At 40.0% G+C, this 22,147-nt stretch overlaps 1 pseudogene; it reads right to left on the reverse strand.

Moving 5' to 3' along the window:
• Positions 1–10,819: 10,819 nt before the first annotated feature.
• LOC115833473 lies at positions 10,820–10,929 on the reverse strand (annotated as a pseudogene).
• Between the last annotated feature and the right edge of the window lie 11,218 nt (positions 10,930–22,147).

The raw sequence follows: 22,147 nt of genomic DNA on the forward strand, positions 1-22,147 counted from the left end.
AGTTCCTTTAAGGTAAGGAATGCTTTATATGGGTATTCCTTACGGTACCTAGCACAATTTTGGGCACAGAATAGGTTGATAATAAATATTTCTTCTCTACTTATTATTATTATTATTTGAGACAGGGTCTTGCTGTGTCTCCCAGGCTGGAGTGCAGTGGCATGATCACAGCTCACTGCAGGCTTGACCTCCCAGGCTCAAGCAATCCTCCCACCTCTCAGCCTCCAGAGTAGCTGAGACTACAGATACATGCCACCATGCCCAGCTAACTTTTCTTTTAAGATAGAGTTTCCCTCTGTCACCTAGGCTGAAGTGCAGTGGCACCATCTCGGCTCACTGCAACCTCTGCCTCCTGGGTTCAAGCAATTTTCCCACCTCAGCCTCCCGAGTAGTTGGGACTACAGGTGTACACTACTACACCTGGCTAGATTTTGTATTTTTAGTAGAGACAGGGTTCGCCATGTTGGCCAGGCTGGCGGCTAACTTTAAAAAAAAAATTTTGTAGAGACAGAGCAAGACTCCATCTAAAAAAAAAAAAAGATTATTATGCAATTATCTTTTCAAGGACAGCTGTATTTTGCCATTCTTTAAATCAAAGGCTAATGAGCAAAGGTAAAATTTCAGGCATCTCAAACTGAATGCTATCTGGGAGGCTAGAGTCCTTCACAGTGTTCTTCAAAACACAACAAATAGGCCTACTCAGTGGGATAGCCTACAATTTATAACTGTACTATCTATAACATACTTGCTATAAAGTCGTCCTTTCATTTGCCTTGTTCTTTTAAAATTCAAATGCAGAAAAAAATCCTGTTAATTGAGAGTTCAGGTTAGTTAGAGTCAGGTCAATCAGGCTATGCAGGCTGCTGTATTTTCATAATATCTTGTAGGTGGGGTTGCCTATGGGCTGGGAGAGGGAATAATATTTCAAGTAAAATAGGTGGTTAAAAATTGTTAAGCTGTAGAGATATGACCTTAATATTTTAATGCTTTAGTTTTTGACTAATTATATTTCTGGTCAAAATGACATGTTTGAAAGAGTATTGTAGCATAATTCAAATGTCTACAATGAGAACTTTGGAAAGGATGTATCCACCATTTTTTTCACATTCAAAATATTTCCATAGCATACCCTAAGAAATTAATGTATGCCCTCAAACTGATACCTGCCGAAATATTATTTCATGTTATCCCAAAGAATCACTTTTTTTCCCAGAAATGTCACAGCAATTAAAACTAAAATTTGGAGTGATCAAGATTAAATAGACTTGACTTTGTCTCCTTTCTGTTTACTATTCTAGTTTTCCACTTGAAATCAGCTCACCTTGGGATGTATAGAATGGTATACAGGCCTTTTATATGATGGCACACACACGCCTGTAATCCCAGCACTTTGGGAGGCTGAGGCAAGAGAATGGCTTGAGCCCGGGAGTTCAAGGCTGCAATAAGCTATGAGATCTAGCCACTGCACTCCAGCCTGGGTGACAGAGCGAGACCCTGCTCAAAATAAATTTTAAAAAGGTATATATTTTAAATGAAGTAAAATAAAAAATTAATGTATGTTCAAAATGGAGTTCATGAAAGCCAATATAAAACATTTAATACAGTAAAATTTTCAGCTTTTAATAAAATAACATTTTCCATTTTAATATAATGAGCTGCATTTTCTACTTTGGCAGAAGGATGTAGGACACATTACTTTCACTATCAACTGTTTTTGTAAACAACATAGTTTAGTTCAATTAGTGTGACTCATTCCAACAGGTCATTAAATCAATATTACAGGCTAACTGAACTGATTAGTCAAAAAAATTTTCACAGCGGAAAGTCATAACATCTCAATTCTATTAGAGTAAAACCTTGATTGACCTGACTCTAACTAACCTGAACTCTCAATTAACAGGATTTTTTTCTGCATTTGAATTTTAAAAGAACAAGGCAAATGAAAGGACGACTTTATAGCAAGTATGTTATAGATAGTACAGTTATAAATTGTAGGCTATCCCACTGAGTAGGCCTATTTGTTGTGTTTTGAAGAACACTGTGAAGGACTCTAGCCTCCCAGATAGCATTCAGTTTGAGATGCCTGAAATTTTACCTTTGCTCATTAGCCTTTGATTTAAAGAATGGCAAAATACAGCTGTCCTTGAAAAGATAATTGCATAATAATCTTTTTTTTTTTTTAGATGGAGTCTTGCTCTGTCACCCACGTGGGAGTGCCGTGGTGCCATCTCGGCTCACTGTGACATCTACCTCCTGGGTTCAAGCAATTCTTCTGCCTCAGCTTCCCAAATAGCTGGGATTACAGGCATGCGCCACCATGCCTGGTGGGTTTTTGTATTTTTAGTATAGATGGGGATTCCTCCGTGACGGTCAGGCTGGTCTCGAACTCCTGACTTCAAGTGATCTGCCTGCCTCGGCTTCCCAAAGTGCTGGGATTACAGGCGTGAGCCACCGTGCCCAGCAGAGAATTGCATAATCTAAAATGAGTTACACCTTATCAATCAAAAGTATATTTGATATTTTCCAACATGAAAGTTCACTGTGAGGCCCATAAAAGGTCAATTTTGATGGGGCAAGGGTGGATTGAAAATTGAGGACAAGAAAGTTTCCAAAGAAGGCAGACGTCTTATGGCTACCACGTGAGAGATCTTGGTTATGTGCTAAGGCAGCATGGGAAGAAGTATCTTTGGGGTAAGGCAATGAAGGGAAGGCTGGAAGATACTAAAGTGAAACTGATTTACCTCAGATTTTCTAATGTCAGCCTTCAGTACGGCTTTATTCATTTATTTATTTTTGAGACAGGGTCTTGCTCTGTTGCCCAGGCTTGAATGCAGTGCCAAGATCATAGCTCACTGCAGCCTGGACATCCCAGGCTTAAGTGATTCTCCCACCTCAGCCTCCTAAGTAGCTGGTACTACAAACAGGTGCCACCAAGCCCAGCTAATTTTTGTATTTTTTATAGAGATGGGTTCTCACTATGTTGCCCAGGCTGGTCTCAAACTCAAGTGATCTTCCCGCGTTGACCTTCCAAAGTGGTGGGCTTACAAGTGTGAGCCACCACACCCGGCCCACTACAGCATTTTAAGAGTCCTACTACAGTGCTTTCGGTAATTTCTTAAGGATTTTATTTTGCTAAATGTAAAAGACTGAATTTCACTACCATAATTTCTGGTTATGGGCATCTTGGAATTAAATTTTGAATTGGCATCTTCATTTCCTGGTGACCTCTTTTGTATGGTAACTCTAAGGAGCTGCCCCTGCCAAAGAAACATGTGCCCTTGGAGATAACAGCAACGAAGTCAACCTGTACCTTAGCCTTTGATTGTGAAGGTTTCTTTAGATGTCAGCCCCCACTTCAAAGAAAATAAAATACATAAAAAATAACATGAGTCATAAAATCAGAGAGGCCTTCAATTCCAGCCAGTTTCAGTTAACTTAGAAACAATTTCTACATCTACAAAATTATTACGTTAGCTTTGATTTTCATTGCAACAATTCATTATTTGGCAGTACCATCTAGAGAATTCTTTGGGGGTGAGGGTGGGACATGTCATTAGGTAAGACTTTGTCAGGTTGGCGATGTTAACTGTATAATCTGAATACTCTAGGACCTTAGATTCAAGACAAAACTTTTCATAGAATCTAAAATTAATTCTTTTTCTTATTTTATTTATGTATGTATTTATTTATTTATTAAGCTAGTGTCTCACTCTGTCACCGAGGCTGGAATGCTTACTGCAGCCTCAACCTCCTGGGCTCAAGTGATCATCCCACCTCAGTCTCCTGAGTAGCTGGGACTATAGATGCATGCTGCCATGCCTGGCTAATTTTTTTATTTTTCATTTTTTGTAGAGATCGGGGTCTCACTGTGTTGTCAAGGTTGATCTCAAACTCCTGGACTCAAGCAGTCCTCTCTCCTCGGCCTCCCAAAGTGCTGGGATTACAGGTGTGAGCCACTGTGCTCTGGCCCCTTATTTTTTTGAAATGAGGTCCGAGTTCCAAATGAAAAAGGTAAAAGAAGATGTATGTATAGAATAAACTTTACTTATAATCAGAAAAAAGTATTCAAAGGGAAGATGAGGTATACAGGACCAGCTTTGAATAACTTTGTGAAGTAACCAGTTACTGCACATTCATTATATGCCAGCAACTATGCTGAATTGATTATTTGTGTTTGACCTTTTTGTTCTCTTCTCCATTATTAGAGATACGGCAGTAGTATAGGGCCTTAGGTTTTAAGCTACCTTAGAGTTTATACTGATGGTGTGTGTGTGTGTGTGTGTGTGTGTGTGTGTGTGTTTTTGAGACAGAGTCTGGCTCTGTCACCCAGGCTGGAGTGCAGTGGTGCGATCTCAGCTCACTGCAACCTCCGCCTCCCGTGTTCAAGTGATTCTCCTGCCTCAACCTCTCAAGTAGCTGGGATTACAGGCATGCACCACCACGCCCGGCTAATTTTTGTATTTTTAGTGGAGACAGGGTTTCACCATGTTGTCCAGGCTGGATTCGAACTCCCGATCTCAGGTGATCTACCCGCCTTGGCCTCCCAAAGTGCTAGGATTACAGGTGTGAGCCACTGCGCCCAGCCAGGACAATGGGTTTTAAGTATGACAACAACATGATGAGATTTACATAGTAGAATGGATTTTCCTTATGAATGGATTGGAGGTGGGAGTAGTTAAGAGACTGTTGCAATAATCCTGGGGAAAGACTACTGGCGGTCTGAAGTACAGGAGTGGCAATGGGGATGGAGAGAAGTGGAAAAAATAAAAATATATTTGCAAATGGTAGAAATGATAGGACACTGTGATTGATTGGATATGGAAGGAGGTCGGTGTGAGAGAAAGAGCAATCAGGGATGATGAGCTCTTGGAGATAACACAGCCACAGGGCCATTCTGCACCTTACTTAGCCTTTGATTGTGAAGGTTTCTTAAGACGCCAGCCCTGGTTTCATTTAGAATTAGGTACATGTTGGGCATATTGGTCCTTCTGCTTCCCTCTGAAGTATCCGCTGTGTGCCAGACACCCTGCTAGGTACTGCTGTGATGTAGACAGAATTCTGTTCTTCAGTAGAAAATTATTCATTGACTATAGCACATCTTCAGAGTTATTTGATTCTGCCTGAGTGGAAGCTATTTTGCAATTCTGTAAACTGAAGATAACAGCAATGCAAAATAATCCTTGTCTATAGACAATAATGATTGTCTACAGACAAGCAAATTCACTTCTGTGAGGTGGGAGGGACAACTCTCTCCCTCAAAACAGTTTTCCTCCCATTTACACATTTATTTCAATATTTCTGATCTATAAATGTGTCTGTTCTTGGATTCTCCTTTTGACCAATTGTAACAGTTACTGGTTTCCTTATTAATGAGTTAAATGAAATGTGTTCAACAGGTGTTTATTTTTATATTTGTATGAGAGTCACGATTTTGCCATTTGTTTTGAAAATTGTTTTGTAACAGTGGTGAACTTGACAAACTTTGTCCTTCTGGAACTTACATACCAGTGGGGCAAATGGATAATAAAGTAAACAAATAAATACAGATGTATAGCAAAATAAGTATTGATAAGTGCCATGGAAGAAAACATAGCATGGAAGGAGGATGGGGTGTGGGGCTGGGTGGGGTAAGGTGGGGTTGCCATGAAATGGAGGGGTGGGTGTCAGAGCAAGGTCTTAGTGAGAAAGTTTTCTGCAATCGACATTAGAACATATCCTTGACTTTGGACTATATTAGGGCACTCAAAGTTATGTGACAGTATAAGCCACATTTATAATCCTGTTAGTTCTCCTTGTCACCTCATAGTCTCTTTACTGCCTTAATCGGGTGGGTGTTGTTACTCCACCACATCTTTTTTTTTTTTTTTTCTTTCCTGACAGAGTCTCGCTCCGTTGCCCAGGCTGGAGTGCAGTGGCACAATCTCGGCTCACTGCAACCTCCGTCTCCAGGGTTCAAGCAATTCTCATGCCACAGCCTCCCCAGTAGCTGAGATTACAGGCGCGTGGCATCACGCTCAGCTAATTTTTTTTTGTATTTTCAGTAGAGACGGGGTTTCACCATGTTGACCAGGCCGGTGTCAAACTCCTAACTTCAGGTGATACACCCACCTTGGCCTCGCAAAGTGCTGGGATTACAGGCATGAGCCACCTTTTGTTTTTCCCCTCCTTCGTCTCTTTCAGGGAAACCCACTTCAATCTCTTCCCCTCCCTTCTGATCTATATTTTACCTTCTTCTAATGCGAACTGGTGTTTGAATTCAGTGAATTTCTCAGTGAGAAGGTAACAGTTGAGTTAAGAGATAGGATTATAAACTTTCTGAAACAGAGCTTGGAGTTAGAAAAATTTTAGCTTGTACCAGAAACTTCTAAAAGATTGGGGTCTCCACCAGAATAAACCAATCAATGGGAAAGCGTGTGTTGAATTTCTTTTCTGGGTGAAAGGCACTATACTCAGTGCTGTAGGGCATACAAAAGAGAAAGGTACTATAGAAATATTTAACTTAAACTTGACAGGAATTCAGGTTATTTGAAAACAGATAATTAGAGTGATTTCACCACCACTTAAATATTTAGGAGGGCACATGCAGCTGTCCCTTCTATGCCTGTATAGTTTGGAGAGATAAGAAAAACTTAACAGGCAATTCCTTTTATGGGTCCTCTTGCTCAACAACTTCCAACCCCTCTCAGTAGTGTTTCAAAATACCTTCTTGAAAATTCCATTCCTAAATCATGATTTCAGAGCTGCAACCTAAGGAAATTGTTTTGTGTAATTGCTGAACTTACCATCTGGATATTAGACACAGAGTTAATTCAAAAGCCATCAATTTTATTTCCAATGTATTCACAGGAAAATGATGGAAGCCAGTTTTGTGGAGGTATTTACCAAATAGCGGCTCATGCATGTATTTTCTGAGCTTGCATGCTCACCACTGGGATACTCTTGACACACACTAGGATTTATGGGTGTACATGCTATGGCTATGGGCTTGTTTTGACAGTGTATTTGTGACTTGGTCACTGCCTCATTCACCCTCCACCATTCAGATACTGTTGCTATTGCCACATAACTTGAGGATACTACTTTTAGCTCTTCCCCTGAAGTAGTGTCAGATCACTGGAGTCAGCTGGTGTTGCAAATTATTAAATGTAGGAAGGCCACCAAATTTTGGTTTTGTTGTTTGACTTTTTATAGCTGTTAATTTTGTCTCCCAGCTAAATTGTAAGCCCCTTCAAGTTAAGGAATCCCAGGCTTACGAGCAATGCCCCATTAATGTTTGCAAACATATGCTGTATCTCTTGTGGCCATTAGTCCTTTATCTTACACAGCCACAACTTACTTGTTGCAGAGGTGGTGCAAACACCATGATGGGATTTACGGATTCACAAGTGAAAGCCGGGGAAGAGATAGTGGAGAGGGAAAGACAGGTCTAAGGTTTGGATAACCCCATCAAGATGCAAATGTGTAATCTGGTAGGGGTAGTGCATTAAATCATTGCTAACCATCAACATACTTGCTAGATAAATTGACCAAGTGAATTTGATCGAGTTTCTATATGAGAATGTAAAGGAGAGAGCAAGTTTTGACTTGGATAGGGAAGATGTCGTGGAACATGAAATATGTTAAGGGGGTGGCAGGGCGAAGGCAAGCTCATGCTAGGAGGCTTCAACATGCATTTATTCAAGAAGTATTTATTAGCTCTGTGACTACTTAGGGTGGAGGAGTAGAATGATAAGAGGAGAGGCAAATGCAGATGGCATGAAAGAGAAAACAGACAACCTCCTTCACAATTTTTTTAAAGGCTAGCCCTTTCCAAAGGTTATTTTTTTCTGCAAACATCTTATCTCTTCTTTGTTAGTTTGTTTTAGACCATATTGGGGCTTCTCTTATCTGCTTGTTCCTTATCTGTTTTTGATTCTTTTGCTTGTTCATTGACAAGCAGGGCTGAGAGCAGCCTGTGAGCTCCCTGGCTTCCTGGAAACTTTTCTCTGCAGTCGCAGAAGACATTTGCTTTGCCCTCTAAGCTGCCTTGGCTGGACTCTGGGGATTTACATAAACAGATTATTTGAGGCAAAAAATGAAGCCCATCTCATCATGTTTTGGTGTTGCCTATAGACTGAGTTGATGAAGGGGTTAACTTCTTTTCCTGCCAAGGTCATCAAGAAGAAAACCATCCTGGGAGACTTGCTAACATTAACCTGAGGACTAAAGATTAGGGTTGTGGAGGGACCTTTGAGCTACGAGGCTTTCACAGTCAAAATGCACTGAATCAGAAAAAAAATTAAAATAAGGAGCAAGGCCACTTCAAGGAAAAGCTCAAATTTTATATTCTTTAAGAAGAAATGCATCTTCGTTCCTTTTAGGACTAGTACAAACTCACAGAACATGTCTGATTGCAATAAGACAGTATTTGGAAGGTGGCACAGTATCAGAAAGGTCACATACAGGCTTTGGTGATGAAAGACATGTTTAAAACCTGGTGCACACTTAATAGCTATGTGGCCTTGATCAAAGACACATAACTGCTATTGCCTTAGTTTCCCAATCTCAAAAATAGATATTCCCATGTCTATCTTGCAGGATTTTTAGAATTAGAGATAACACTGAGAAAGCACTAGCACAGTGCTCTCACAAACTAGGTCCCCAGTCAGTGGTAGGCAATAATAATACAATATTAATGATGTGAGAATAATCCAGGTTCTTTACCCTCTCAGAGATGGGCTAGAAAAGCTGGGATAGAGGACGAGGGTGCCCTGTTCCTCTGCAAGGGTTACATGACTTTCAGAGAGGTAGGAGAGATTCTGTCAAGCCAGAGAAACAATAAAACAAAAATATTTTAGATAAATGAGAAGAGTGGCCAGGCACGGTGGCTTATGCCTATAATCCCAGCACTTTGGGAGGCCGAGGTGGGCGGATCATGAGGTCAGGAGTTCGAGACCAGCCTGACCAACATAGTGAAGAGACCAACCCCGTCTCTACTAAAAAGACAAAAATTAGCCAGGCGTGATGGTGTGCGCCTATAATCCCAGCTACTCAGGAGACTGAGGCAGGAGAATCACTTGAACCCGGGAGGTAGAGGTTGCAGTGAGCTGAGATTGAGCCACTGCACTCCAGCCTGGGTGACAGAGGGAGACTCCATCTCAGAAAAAAAAAAAAAAAAAAAAAAGAGAGAAGAGCACACTGGATGAACAAAGTTACATTGCTTAACAGGCAGCCCTAAATACTGAAATTTATGGGAAATTCAACTGTGGGACAAGTACTTATAATTAGCACCGTTAATTTTCTCATAGACTCTAAATATGCTGAGAAACTTATAGATTGTTCTGTTAAATTGATTAATTCTGCCTCTTGTTTACACTGATGAGAAGAAATGCTTTGCTGGACCCAGAAAATCAACACTGGTCTGAATAATCACAAGTTCTGAATTATGGGTTTATGACACAGCCAGGTAAAGCTATGCTTGATTTTCCTTTATTCAAAATCTCCTGCTTCACGACATATTCTTCTTTAAATTGAGACAATTCCTATTTAGGCTTCTATAATCAGCAAGTGGACCATGGGCATTTTTTAAAGTTTTTTTTTAAAATTGTGGTAAATTACTTAACATAAAATTTACCTTTGTAATCATTTTTAAGTGCACAGTTCTGTGACATCAAATATATTTACATTGTTGTGCTACCATCATGACCATCCATTTCTAGACCTTTTCCTCTTCCCAAACTGAATCTCTGTACCCATTACACACTAACTCCCCATTTCCCTTCCCCCAAGTCCTTGGATACCACTATTCTACTTTCTCTCTCTATGCATTTAACTATTCTAGGTATCCTATACACGTGGAATCATACAATACTTGTCCTTTTGTGTCAGGCTTATTTTATTTAGCATAGTGTGTTTAAGGTTCATTCATGTTGCAGCATGTATGGGAATTTCATTCCCTATTACGGCTCAATGATAGTCCATTGTATGTATATACCACATTTTGTTTATCCATTCATCTACTGATGGAAACTTGGGTTGTGTTACCTTTTGGTTATTGTGAATAATGTTGCCATGAGCATGCGTGTACAAGTATCCGTTTGAGTCCCTGCTTTCAATTGTTTTTGGAGTATATACCTAGGGATGGTACTGCTGAATCATATGGAAATTCTGTGTTTAACTTTTTCAGAAACTATCAAACCATTTTCTTTTTCCTTTCTTTTTTTATTTATTTATTTTTTCGAGACAGAATCTGGCTCTGTCGCCCAAGCTGGAGTGCAGTGGCGCTATCTCAGCTCACCACAACCTCCGCCTCCTGGGTTCAAGCAATTCTCCTGCCTCAGCCTCCCGAGTAGCTGGGATTACAGGCGTGTACCACCGTGCCCAGCTAATTTTTGTATTTTTAGTAGAGACAGGGTTTCACCATGTTGGCCAGGCTGGTCTCGAACTCCTGAACTCAAATGATTCACCTGCCTCGGCCTCCCAAAGTGCCTGGATTACAGTTGTGAGCCACCATGCACGGCCTACCAAACCGTTTTCTATAGTGGGTGCACTATTTTCACAGTCTCACCAGCAGTGTAAGAGGGTTCTAATTTCTCCACATCCTCAGCAACACTTATTTTCGATTTTTTTTGTTTATAACCATTGCAGTGGGTATGATGTAGTGTTTCATTGTGGTTTTGATTTGCGTTTCTTTAGTAACTAATGATGTTGAGTATTTTTAATGTGCTTATTACTAGTATATCTTCTTTGGAGAAATATTTATTCAAGTCCTTTGCCCATTTTTGAATTGGGTTGTTTGGGCACCTTTTAGAAATGTTATTTTTTTCTCTTCTTTTTCTCATGTCAGATAGGTAATGTGCCTACCTTCTACTCCTAACAAGGTTTGAGGGAGGCACATCTCACAGATATGTGTGAAAAACAAATCATCGCACTTATGAACCACAAAAGGATTTAGTCAGTTCCAGCAATGGAGCAGTGTAAATTATTCTCAACAAGAAAAATCAAACAAATTTTTAAAATTAGAAACAAACTTGAAGATACATTTTCTAGGAACTATGGAGAGTAAATTATATATCTTAAGCGAAGAGGAAGAAACAGAGAAAAATAAAAGAACCAGAAAGCTTCAGGGAGATGAAGAGACCATAAGAGATGCTATTCCTTTAGTTGGGATAACTAGGCTGCCATGGCTATATCGTGTTTGACTAAATGAGTGTTGGGCGAGGGGTGTGGGACAAGACTGTAAATTGAGGATAAAAGAAAATCAGGAAGAAGTATTAAGTCCAAGTGATAATAGATATAAAGATTAGCATTCTAATGAAACATTGGTATTTGGTTAGAGTAAGATATGTTGTGCAAATAAAATTGCATCCTGGAGTTCACTTGTTTGGCATTTATTCTAAAGTATTTTCAGGCCAAGCGTGGTAGCTCACGCCTGTAATCCCAGCACTTTGGGAGGCCAAGGTGGGCACATCACCTGAGGTAGGACGTTCAAGACCAGCCTGGCCAAGATGGTGAAACCCTGTCTTTACTAAAAATATAACAATTAGTTGGGCATGGTGGTGCATGGCTATAATCCTAGCTACTACTCTGGAGGCTGAGGCAGGAGAATCGCTTGGACCCGGGAGGCGGAGGTTGTGGTGAGCCGAGATCATGCCACTGCTCTCCAGCCTGGGCGACATAGTGAAACTCCATCTCAAAAAAAAAAAGTGTTTTCAGATTTCATTATTATTTAAGTTTATTATATGCTTTTGATATGAACAAGGTAAAAGAAAGATAATATCTCTACTTCAATGAAACAAGTCTTAGCTTATGTCTTACAGATCAAACCTTGAGGGCTGTGGCATACAACTGCCATCTGGTGACAGTATGTTCGCATAGCAGCGTTAGGTATTTAATGCATTTAAAAAAAAAACTACTTGTGGGCAGACTTTGCAAAACTAAAGTCATGATATAATAGTTAAGTGTCCCAGGGGTCTAAATTAATAAGATGTTTTATTTAAAAAAGATAACATATAGACCAAGCATGGTGGCTCACGCCTGTAATCCCAGCACTTTGGGAGGCCAAGGTGGGCAGATCACTTGAGGTCAGGAGTTCAAGACCAGCCTGGTCAACATAGTAAAACCCCATCTCTACTAAAATACAAAAATTAGTTGGGAGTGATGGCGCATGCCTGTAACCCTAGCTACTAGGGAGGCTGAGGCAGGAGAATCACTTAAACCTGGGAGGCGGAGGTTGCAGTGAGCCAAGATTGGGCCATTGCACTCCAGCCAGGGCAACAGAGTGAGACTCTGTGTAAATAAATAAATAAATAAATAAATAGTCTTTTTAAAAAAAGAACGTAACATATCAACCTCTGATAATACTTCTTTATGGAAATCAAAGTGATGCAGAGACTGTTCCTGTTTATTATTGGCAAAATGGAATTTTTTATGGACACAGTTTATAAATTGTGAATGGTTTCGTTGTCTTAGTGATTTGATTTACACTTGAATATACTGTAAATGTACATGGCTGAGAAAGTGATTAAATTTTTAAAAAAGTTGCATCTGAGAGGAGATGTTTTGTAAGCTGTAAATCTCTCATTTTAAAGTTTATAGTCATTTCAAGAAAATCAAGCATCCTTTTTTCTATTGTGTAGTTCAATCTTTTTCTTTTTTCTTTTCTTTCTTTTTTTTTTTTTCGGCCTGGCCATTTTCTCTCAAAAGATCAACCATTTTCTTTGTCATGTTAAAGTTCTTAATGCTTTTAGAATTTATTTTACTTGAAGAAATAAGTTCGATAAGTCAAAGCCCAAGATGATTTCAGGAGTAATAGACTTTCTTTTGAAAATAGGTATAATACTGGTTGCACAAATGTAAATGATCTGCTCCAATCATCTAAAGTCTGTAAGTTTGGTAGGGACAGACGACCCAATCTCTGGCTGTCTTCTCTTTTGAGTCCAATTGTGAAAGCTTGTCTTTTACTAGTCTCATTCTAATTAACTGATAACGGGAAACAATGATGAAGTGGCCTGAGGGAAAGCTCCAAGCTATGCAACTGAACATCACAAGACTGGCTCTAGAGTCTAAGAAAAACTAAAGTATGGCTTAGTTTTTAATTTTTAATTTTTTAACTTTCTTTTCTTTTTGTTTTTGTTTTTTCTTTGAGACAGAGTCTCGCTCTGTTGCCGAGACTGGTGTGTAGTGGCTCAATCTCGGCTCACTGCAACTTCTGCCTCCCAGGTTCCAGAGATTCTCTTGCTTCAGCCTCCCGAGTAGCTGGGATTGCTGGCATGCACCACCATGCCTGGCTAATTTTTGCATTTTTAGTAAAGACAGGGTTTCACCATGTTGGCCAGGCTGGTCTCGAACTCCTGACCTTAGGTGATCTGCCCACCTCGGCCTCTCAAAGTGCTAGGATTATAGGCGTGAGCCTATATTGCTTAGTTTTAAAGTAAAAAAAAAAATAATAATAATAATAACTGCGGGACAATTAGAGTTAGGAAGGAAGGAGAGTCTTAAATACCTTCCTAATTACAGTGGTCTGGGAAGTTTGCTTAAGAAATTTTATAATTTTATAAAGAATGCCATTTTCCTCAGGAAAACAGTCTATTTTGTTGAAATACATTAGTTGAATTTGTAAGTGACTTTTAAATCTTCTTGTAGCTCCCTTTGTGAGCAATTACCTACCTATTTCTTTGGTTCATAGTAAGGAGTTACAGGCAAGACAGGAAGGTATGGTGCCAGGGGGAAGATTTATTCAGGCATCCACAGGAAACTCCTTGGGACATTTCCCTGAATCTTACCTCCATTGTAAGTGATCAAGTCTTATTATGAGCCTTAATTGCTACTTAACACATGTATCCAGTACTAGGCTCTGACATCTTTAGTGTTAGCTTGAATAAAGTGAGTAAATAGTCAACAGTCTTAAAAATCGACTGATGTCTGCTTTTATCCATCTGTTTTTTACCCATCTGAATCAAGTAGTTTGATGATAATGTTCCCCAATAATCAGTAGTTGGGAGTCAAATGGATACCTTGCTATCAATAATTTTAGTATGTCTTCACAGTAATGTCTGGATATCCTCTATTTTCTGCTGCTATAGACACCACACAAGTGTAGGTCTTAGTATAAAAATTGCAACAATTAAGTGGTTTTCTGTGCCCCCACTTCTGTCGCATCTGGCCCATCTGGTATGGAGGTAAGTTAAATCCATTTTTGCCGACATCATTTTCTCTTACCCAAGTTCTCAGAATGTTTACGATTTATGTAATATAGCAAATCCAAATTCACTGGTCTGAGGTTCATTCATGTTGATCTCTTGTGGCACTAGTTTTTGGATTCCCGAGCCACCATGTAAGAATACACTTACCCTACTAAAAGGATCACATAAAGAGGAGGAGAGTTCTAGTTGAGACCAGTCTTTAAAGCCATCCCCTACAAGAGACCAGGTATGTGAGTGAATTTGTTTTGGACCCTGCAGACCAGCTCAGCTGCTGAGTACCATTGAGTAACTTCAAGAGAAGGGCAGAGGAATTGGCCAACTGATCCCTGCCTGGATTTCTTACCCACAAAATTATGAGACATAATAATTTTTTTTGGTTTTAAGTTTTAGGAATGGTTTGTTACATTGCAATAGATAAAGCAAAACCTAGCTAGCCTTCTACTCTTCCTTCAAGAGTTAGTTTAGGCTTCATATCTAGGAAACATTTTCAGTTTTCCTTTTTAACTCCCCTTCTCAGTTTGGATTAGGTGCGCATTTTCTTTGTTCCCATGTCATGTGAGTACTTCTCACACTGTATTCTATATTTCTAAGTTTATGCTATGTGCTCCACTAAACCGTGGGCTCTTTTAGGGTATGTCTTATTCCGCTTTGTGAGAGGAACCTACCCCAGGACTTAGCACATAGTGGCTATTCAAAATAATGACTAAATCATAGAATCTCAGGGTTGGATGGACTTTGGATGTCATTTTAAATAATTTGATCTACCAAATATTTGTTCCTTCAGCCTGTGTGGGAAGTCCCTCTCATGATGAGAACTTATTACTTCTGGAGGCGGCTTATCTTTAAACAGCTCAGACTATGAGCACATGTTTGTCAGCTTAACACTCTCCCCCTCCAATAATTTTTTTCATTCCAGTTCATCTCAAGGCTCATAAACTTGTTAATATGTCCGTTTGTGTTCACTTACCATAAGCTTTTTAGTGTTTATACCATGTGTACCTAACTGCATTATAAGCTTCAAATAAGGTAGCTATCTTAGACATATTTTCTTTTCCCTGCTGGAATGTGCTCCACCCAGAAGTAACAATTTCTGCTCTTAGCTGATAGACCAGTAGAATGAACTGGGTAAGAAGAAGAAAAATCACAAAAAAGAAAAACGAGAAACAAGAATGAACTGACTAAGTATGGGCTCTGGAGTCAGACATCTTAGGTTCAAATCTTGACACTCTCACATACACTGATTATGTGAAAATAGATAAGTTGCTTGATTTAAATAAGTCTGTTTTCCCATCTGAAACAAAACAGAGAGGGTGACTTCCTTGTACATGCATTTACATAGCACTTTATGTATATAGTATTATTTATATAGTACTTAGCCCAGAACCGAAAACATATAAAATGCTTAATGTGTGAATCTAATAACTACTATAGGTACACATTTCATAGGTTTATTCATTTAAAGGAAGAAAAAAAGGAAAAAAAAAAAAGAAACACAGTGCCAGTTGACTAAATTAAGCATTCTTTCTCATATTGAGCATTGGATAACTGCCTGGTTTTATTTTGTCTTTCTTATCTGTTTCCCTCACCTATGCCTGGCTCCTTTCTCTATAAAACTTTACTATGGTGGCATTCCATTTTTTAAAGCTTATCTGCTTTTGCCTTTTCTTTTTAAAAAACTTTTACTTCTAACTCTGAAAGAGAGATAGAAGATTTGAATGTGCAAATAACTTCATCTGTACACAAGATGATAGATGCTTTTGTCACAACCATAGATAATCACAAAACCATTTGGATTAAAGCCTATGTTTCACTTGCAAAAACAGTAAGGCATTGTATAGACAAATTCGTCACCTAATTTCATTGGTAAAAATGTCCAAGTTCATACCATAAAGAATTAAGATATTATTCTACTATGGTTTCAGCCTAGCTCTGTGACTCTTCCATGTCTCAGCTTTCTCTACCATAAAACAGTTAATCATAATTTAGAGTCTAAAAAGAAGAAAATGAGAAGAAATAAAATAAAATAAAACAGTTAAAATAGTAATTTCCTATTTACCTCTCAGGATTGCTGTGAATATCAATGTAATGAGGTTCTTGAGGGTAGGTATTAGGGTGGGGGAATGCTTCCTTTCCACTTCAGATGTTTCCTCCCAGGTGGAAGGACATCCATATGTGTAACACTTCTGGCACTGATTTGTTCCATACTCATTCTTAACTGAGGATGGGTGAGGAGCACATATTTGTTTTGCAACTTTGTTTTTTTTGTTTGTTTGTTTTGTTTGCTTCTTTTTAGATATGGGGTCTTGGTTGCTGGGTGGGGGGGGTCTCAATATGTTGCCCTGGTTAGTCTCGAACTCCTGGCCTCAAGCAATCCTCTCACCTCAGCCTCTCAAGTAGCTGGGATTTGAGGCGGAAGCAACTGTGCCTGGCTGATTGACAATTTTGAATGGAGAAATTAAGCAAGCATAGTGCAGTCCCTTCCTTTGCTCTGCTTCCTTGAGAGTAGCTGCCTGCAGAGAACATATATTCTCCTTTGTTCTCCAGGGCTGGCTCTGTTTTCCAGGTCTAATTCTGCTCAGTGGTTAAGTCTGTAAATCTCAGGGTCTGATTATAAAGTCCATGTGGACTTAGATGCACCATATTCTTCAATACTAGTTTTATGAGCAATGAAGTTGGTATTTTGGTGTCTGTCTACCTTACTACTATATGCTACATTTCAATTTGTTTCAGGACTTGAACAGGAAAGGGACTTTTTATCTATTGGGGTGCCTTAAAGACCCCTAAACCAAGGGACTAGGTTTTAATAATTTTTATAGTTCTAGCACCTACTATAGTGTGTGGCACATAGCAGGTACTCAAAAATGCCTTCTTGGTGAAGCCCTTTTGAATAATGTGAAGTGCTATTAAATGCATGATAATATTTGTTATTTATTTATTAAGGAAGAGAAAGCTGTGCCAGGCACGGTGGCTTACGCCTGTAATCTCAGCACTTTGTGAGGCTGAGGTGGGTGGATCATGAGGTCAGGAGTTCGAGACCAGCCTGACCAACATGGTGAAACCCCCGTCTCTACTAAAAATACAAAAAAATTAGCCAGACGTGGTGGCATGTGTCTGTAATCCCAGCTACTCAGGAGGCTGAGGCAGGAGAATCACTTGAACCTGGGAGGTGGAGGTTGTAGTGAGCCAAGATCACTCCACTGCCCTGCAGCCTGGGCGACAGAGCAAGACTCCATCTCAAAAAAAAAAAAAAAAAAAAAAAAAAAAAAAAGAAAGCTGTGCTGGTACATTTATTTATTTCAGTTTTCTGGGGGACACTAATACCACAATACAGTTGATGCCCCAGGAAATTTAAGTAACCACACACAATGTTCCAAAAGTTTTATAAAGTAGCATGGAGAGCTCACTCCTCCTGCATATATTACAAACTTGAAAACTCAACTATAAAGCAGTAATACAATTTACTTAGGCACTCACAGCAAGTTAATAGTCATGGTTGGAGTAGAATAACAACTTCAGACCTTTATTAAGTAGTCTAGGTTCTTATTTTAATATCTGATGAATTACACTGAGACTGCATCTGTAAGATTCCAAATCACTCAATGTAAATGCCAGACTCGTTCCTCCATTCAGAGGATCAGAAATAGTTGGATATGTTCTGGAATCTTTGGATCACAAACAAAGTCATTGAGGTAGTTTGTATGGAGGAAGTAAGAGACTATCACAATAAAAAAAAGAGGTGTAAAGTTATCAGAAGAGTAATTTCCAGTTAACTGCACATTTATAGAGACAGCAACAGATGTGTGACAGCTGGGTTAATTGAATGTCTGGTGGGCCTTTTTCTACATAAGATAATCCTGTGTGCATATTATGGAGAAGAAAGCAGATGTGACCAGTCAATTGTCTAATGAAGAGAATAAATGTCACCTGGAGAGTATACTAATCTACTAAACTTAATGGTTTGTTTTTCTTAGCTTGCAAGATAATCTGACAATTTTTGATGGTGTGGTGAATAAATTTTACATCTAAAGCACACGTACTATTAAAAAAATTATGTGACAGAATTTACTATAGCATTTCCTATTTTTAGCTTTTATTTGAAAGTTTTCCAAAACGCATGTTGCCCTGAATTTCTAAAGCCATAACCCCATCTCAACACCACTATGTATATATGCAAATGGAACTGAACTCAGTGAGTTTGACAATTCTGCTGACTTGGGCTGCTAGAACATTTGCTAAGTCTTGATGTGTAAGAAAGAACATTGGTCTATCAGTCAGGACACCAGAGATCTAGTCACTGGCTGTGTCACTCAGTAATTTAGGGACTTGGATATTTATCTCTCGACTCAGAAGTCTTAGGGAAATAAAAAGAAAAAAGAAAATGAATATTTACCTCTCTGGATTTCACCCAATCTCATGTATCTAAAATTAGATGATTGGGCTACATTGTACTAATTCCTTTTTGCAGTCTGACCAGCCACGATGGGCTTGGACCCACAGTGATCAGCCATGACCACCTTTGGCTGGATTTCACTGATCATAATCAGCCTTGACTGGCATGATGGGCTTTAACTGATTCTAACCAGCTGTGACCAGCTTTGATTGGCTCTGGCCAGCTGTAACCAGTTTTGACCAGTTTAGACTGACTGTGAACAGCTTTGGTCAGCCTTGGCTGGCTGTGGCTGGATTTGGCCAGTTTTCACTGCCGCTGACTGACTTTGAATGGCCTGGAGTGGTTTTAACTGGCTATGACTGGTTTTGAACAGCCATGACTGGCTGTGACTGGCTTTGACTGGGATTGACTGGTTTTGACTTGCTCAGTCTGGCTGTGACCAGTTTTGATCAGATTTGAGTGGCTTTGACCAGCTTAAACTAGTTTTGACTGTCTTAAATTGGCTGTGACAAACTTTGGCTGGCCATGACCAGCTATGACTAGAATCTACCAGTTGTGACTGGCTTAGCTTGGCTATGACCAGCCTTGACTAGTCTTGATCAGACCTGACCAACTTCTGACTGGCTTTGACTAGAATTGACCCATGTTGACCAGCTCTGACAGGCTTTCACTGGCTGTGACTTGCTTTGCCCAGTTTAGATTGGTTTTGACCTGCTTAGACTGGCTATGAATGGCTGCAGCCAACTTTCACAAGAATTGACTGTTTTTTACCATCTTACACTGATTTTGACTGGCTTAGACTTCCCATGACAGGCCAGGCCATAACTGGCCACAACTGGCTTTGACCAGCATTCATTGATTTTGACCAGCTTAGACAAAACATGACTGGCTGTGACCAGTTTTGAACAGAATTGACTAGTTTTGACTGGCTTAGACTGAATGTGACCAGCCTTGACTGGTCATGATCAAATCTATCAGACTCTGACTGGATTTGCCTGGAATTGACTAGTTTTTGATCGATTTAGACTGACTGTGACCATCTATGACCAGCTGTGTTTGGCATTGTCCAGAATTCAGTGTTTTTTACAGGTTTATATTGGCTGTAACTGGCTTTGGCCATATGTGACTGGCTTTGATTGGAACCAACTGGTTTTGACAGGCAGTGACTGGCTTTGTCCAGAATCAACCAGCTTATACCAGCTGTGACCAGCCATGACTAGTTTTACCAGGATCAACTGGTTTTGGCTGGCTTACACCAGTTTTGACTGGAGTAGGTTGGCTCCAAACAGTTTTGACCAGAATTGACTGGTTTTGACTGGGTTAGATCAGCTGTGGCAACCCTTTGACTGGTCATGACAAGATTTGACTGGCTGTGACTGGCTTTGGCCAGAATCAACCAGCGTTGATGAGTTTAGGCTGGCTATAACTGACTTTAACTGGCAGTGACTGGGCTTTGACCAGAATTAACCAGTTTTGACTGGCTTAAACTGGCTATAAGTGGCTTTGACCAGCCATGGCTGGCTTTGTCCAGAATTTACCAGTTTTGACTGGCTTAGATAGGCAGAGACTAGCTTCAAACAACCTTGACTGCCTTTGACTGGAATTGACCACTTTTGGACACATTTGGCTGGTTTTCAGTGGATTTGGCTGGTTTTGATCAGCTGTGACTGGCTTTGATTGGCCTGGACTGGTATTAACAACCTAGGACCATTCTTGACCAGCTACAACTGGCTTTGACCAGCCTGGGCCTACTTTTTTCTGGTCTTGACCAGTCTTAACTAGCCATGATCAGACTGTTTTTCGTTTTTGTTTTTGTTTTTTGTTTTGAGGCAAAGTCTCACTATGTTGCCTAGGCTGGAGTGCAGTGGTGCAATCACAGCTGACTGCAACCTCCACCTCTCCAGTTCAAGTGATTCTTGTGCTTCAGCCTCCTGAGTAGCTGGGATTACGGGCACCTGCCACCACACCCAGCTAATTTTTATATTTTTAATAGAGATGAGGTTTCACCATGTTGGCCAGGCTGGTCTTGAACTCCTGACCTCAAGGGATCCACTTGCCTCAGGCTCTCAAAGTATTAAGATTACAGGCATGAGCCACTGCACCTGGTGGCCTCAGACTGTTTTTGACCAGCCGTGACTTGAGTTGACCTGCTTTGACTGGCTTAGACTGGTGGTGACTCACTTTGAACAGTGGTGTCTGGCCATAACCCTGCTGCCTCCTGCCTGACCCAGTGCCCAGGACTCAGGGGCTGTACAGAGCTAGGAGTATAGATGGAGGGGAATAGAGTGGCGACGGAGCTTTTTGGGAATGGCTTAGGAGATTGTGCACTGGAAGAGTTCACTGGTAGGCTTCCACCTTAAGGGCCTTGGGATAATTTCTTCTTGCATATGGGGAAATAGGCCATGGGGGCATTAACTCAACTATCAGGGTAGGTGGCAGAGGAGAGAGGCAAGGATGCCTGCTTGACAAGCGTAAGCTAGGGTGAGTATGAATTTTCTCCCTTTGCTCCTTCCTGAGTCCTTGAGCTTCGCAGAGCAGCCTCTGAAGCCCATGTAGATACTCGATGATCAACAATTCAGAAAATAGGTAAGAATGACAGGGCCAGAGAAGGAAAGGATGAGGTGGGTATGTAGTAGAGAGGCAAGGTGTTAGCCTGGGATGATGCTAAATTAACCTACAAGGTAATAGTGAAAGAAAGGAAGGCAATAGTAAAACAACCTTAACCCTAGCCCTAGTCCCAATCCCAGCCCCAATCCTAACCCCAGTCCCAACCCTAACCCTAATGCTCAAATTCTTTTATTCCTTAATCCCTAAAATCTAAGCCTTAACCCTCTAATCCCAAATACTGTAAATACTAACCCCAAGCCCAACTCCAGATGAAAACCAAGAAATCAAACAAAGGCATGACATCACAAGGACAAAAAACTACAGAAAAATATCCCTTTTAAACATAGATGTAGTAAACCTTAACAAAATAATAGTAATATGAAACTATAATTACCCCTTGATAATCACAGGGGATTGGTTCCAGGACTCTGCCAATACCAAAATCCATGTATAGTCAAGTCTCACAGTCAGCCCTGTGAAATCTATGGATATGAAGTCAGGCCTCCATATATGTGGGTTTAACATCCCATGAATACTATATCTACATATATAGTATTATATATAGTATAGTATTATATATATAGTATTATATATATTGGAAATTCCAATGGGGTGAATGAGAGTGACTTGGAATTACTTAGTGGGATCCCTTTGGAGGCTTCTGATACCTCCACACTTGCTGAGGCTTTTCCACTGGGCTTGGAAAAAGAATATAATACTATATATATAATACTATATAGAGAGTATATAATTAGTATATTATATATATGTGTATATATATATGTTTATATATATTTTTTTTAATAAGGTTTTTCGCTTTTGTTGCCAAGGCTGGAGTGCAATGGTGCAATCTTAGCTCACTGCAACCTCCGCCTCCCAGCTTCAGGTGATTCTCCTGCCTCAGCTTCCCAAGTAGCTGGGATTACAGGCATGCACCACCACAACCGGCTAACTTTTCGTATTTAGT

Source organism: Nomascus leucogenys, chromosome X (genome assembly GCF_006542625.1).
Source record: "Nomascus leucogenys isolate Asia chromosome X, Asia_NLE_v1, whole genome shotgun sequence".
NCBI classification, from domain to species: domain Eukaryota; kingdom Metazoa; phylum Chordata; class Mammalia; order Primates; family Hylobatidae; genus Nomascus; species Nomascus leucogenys.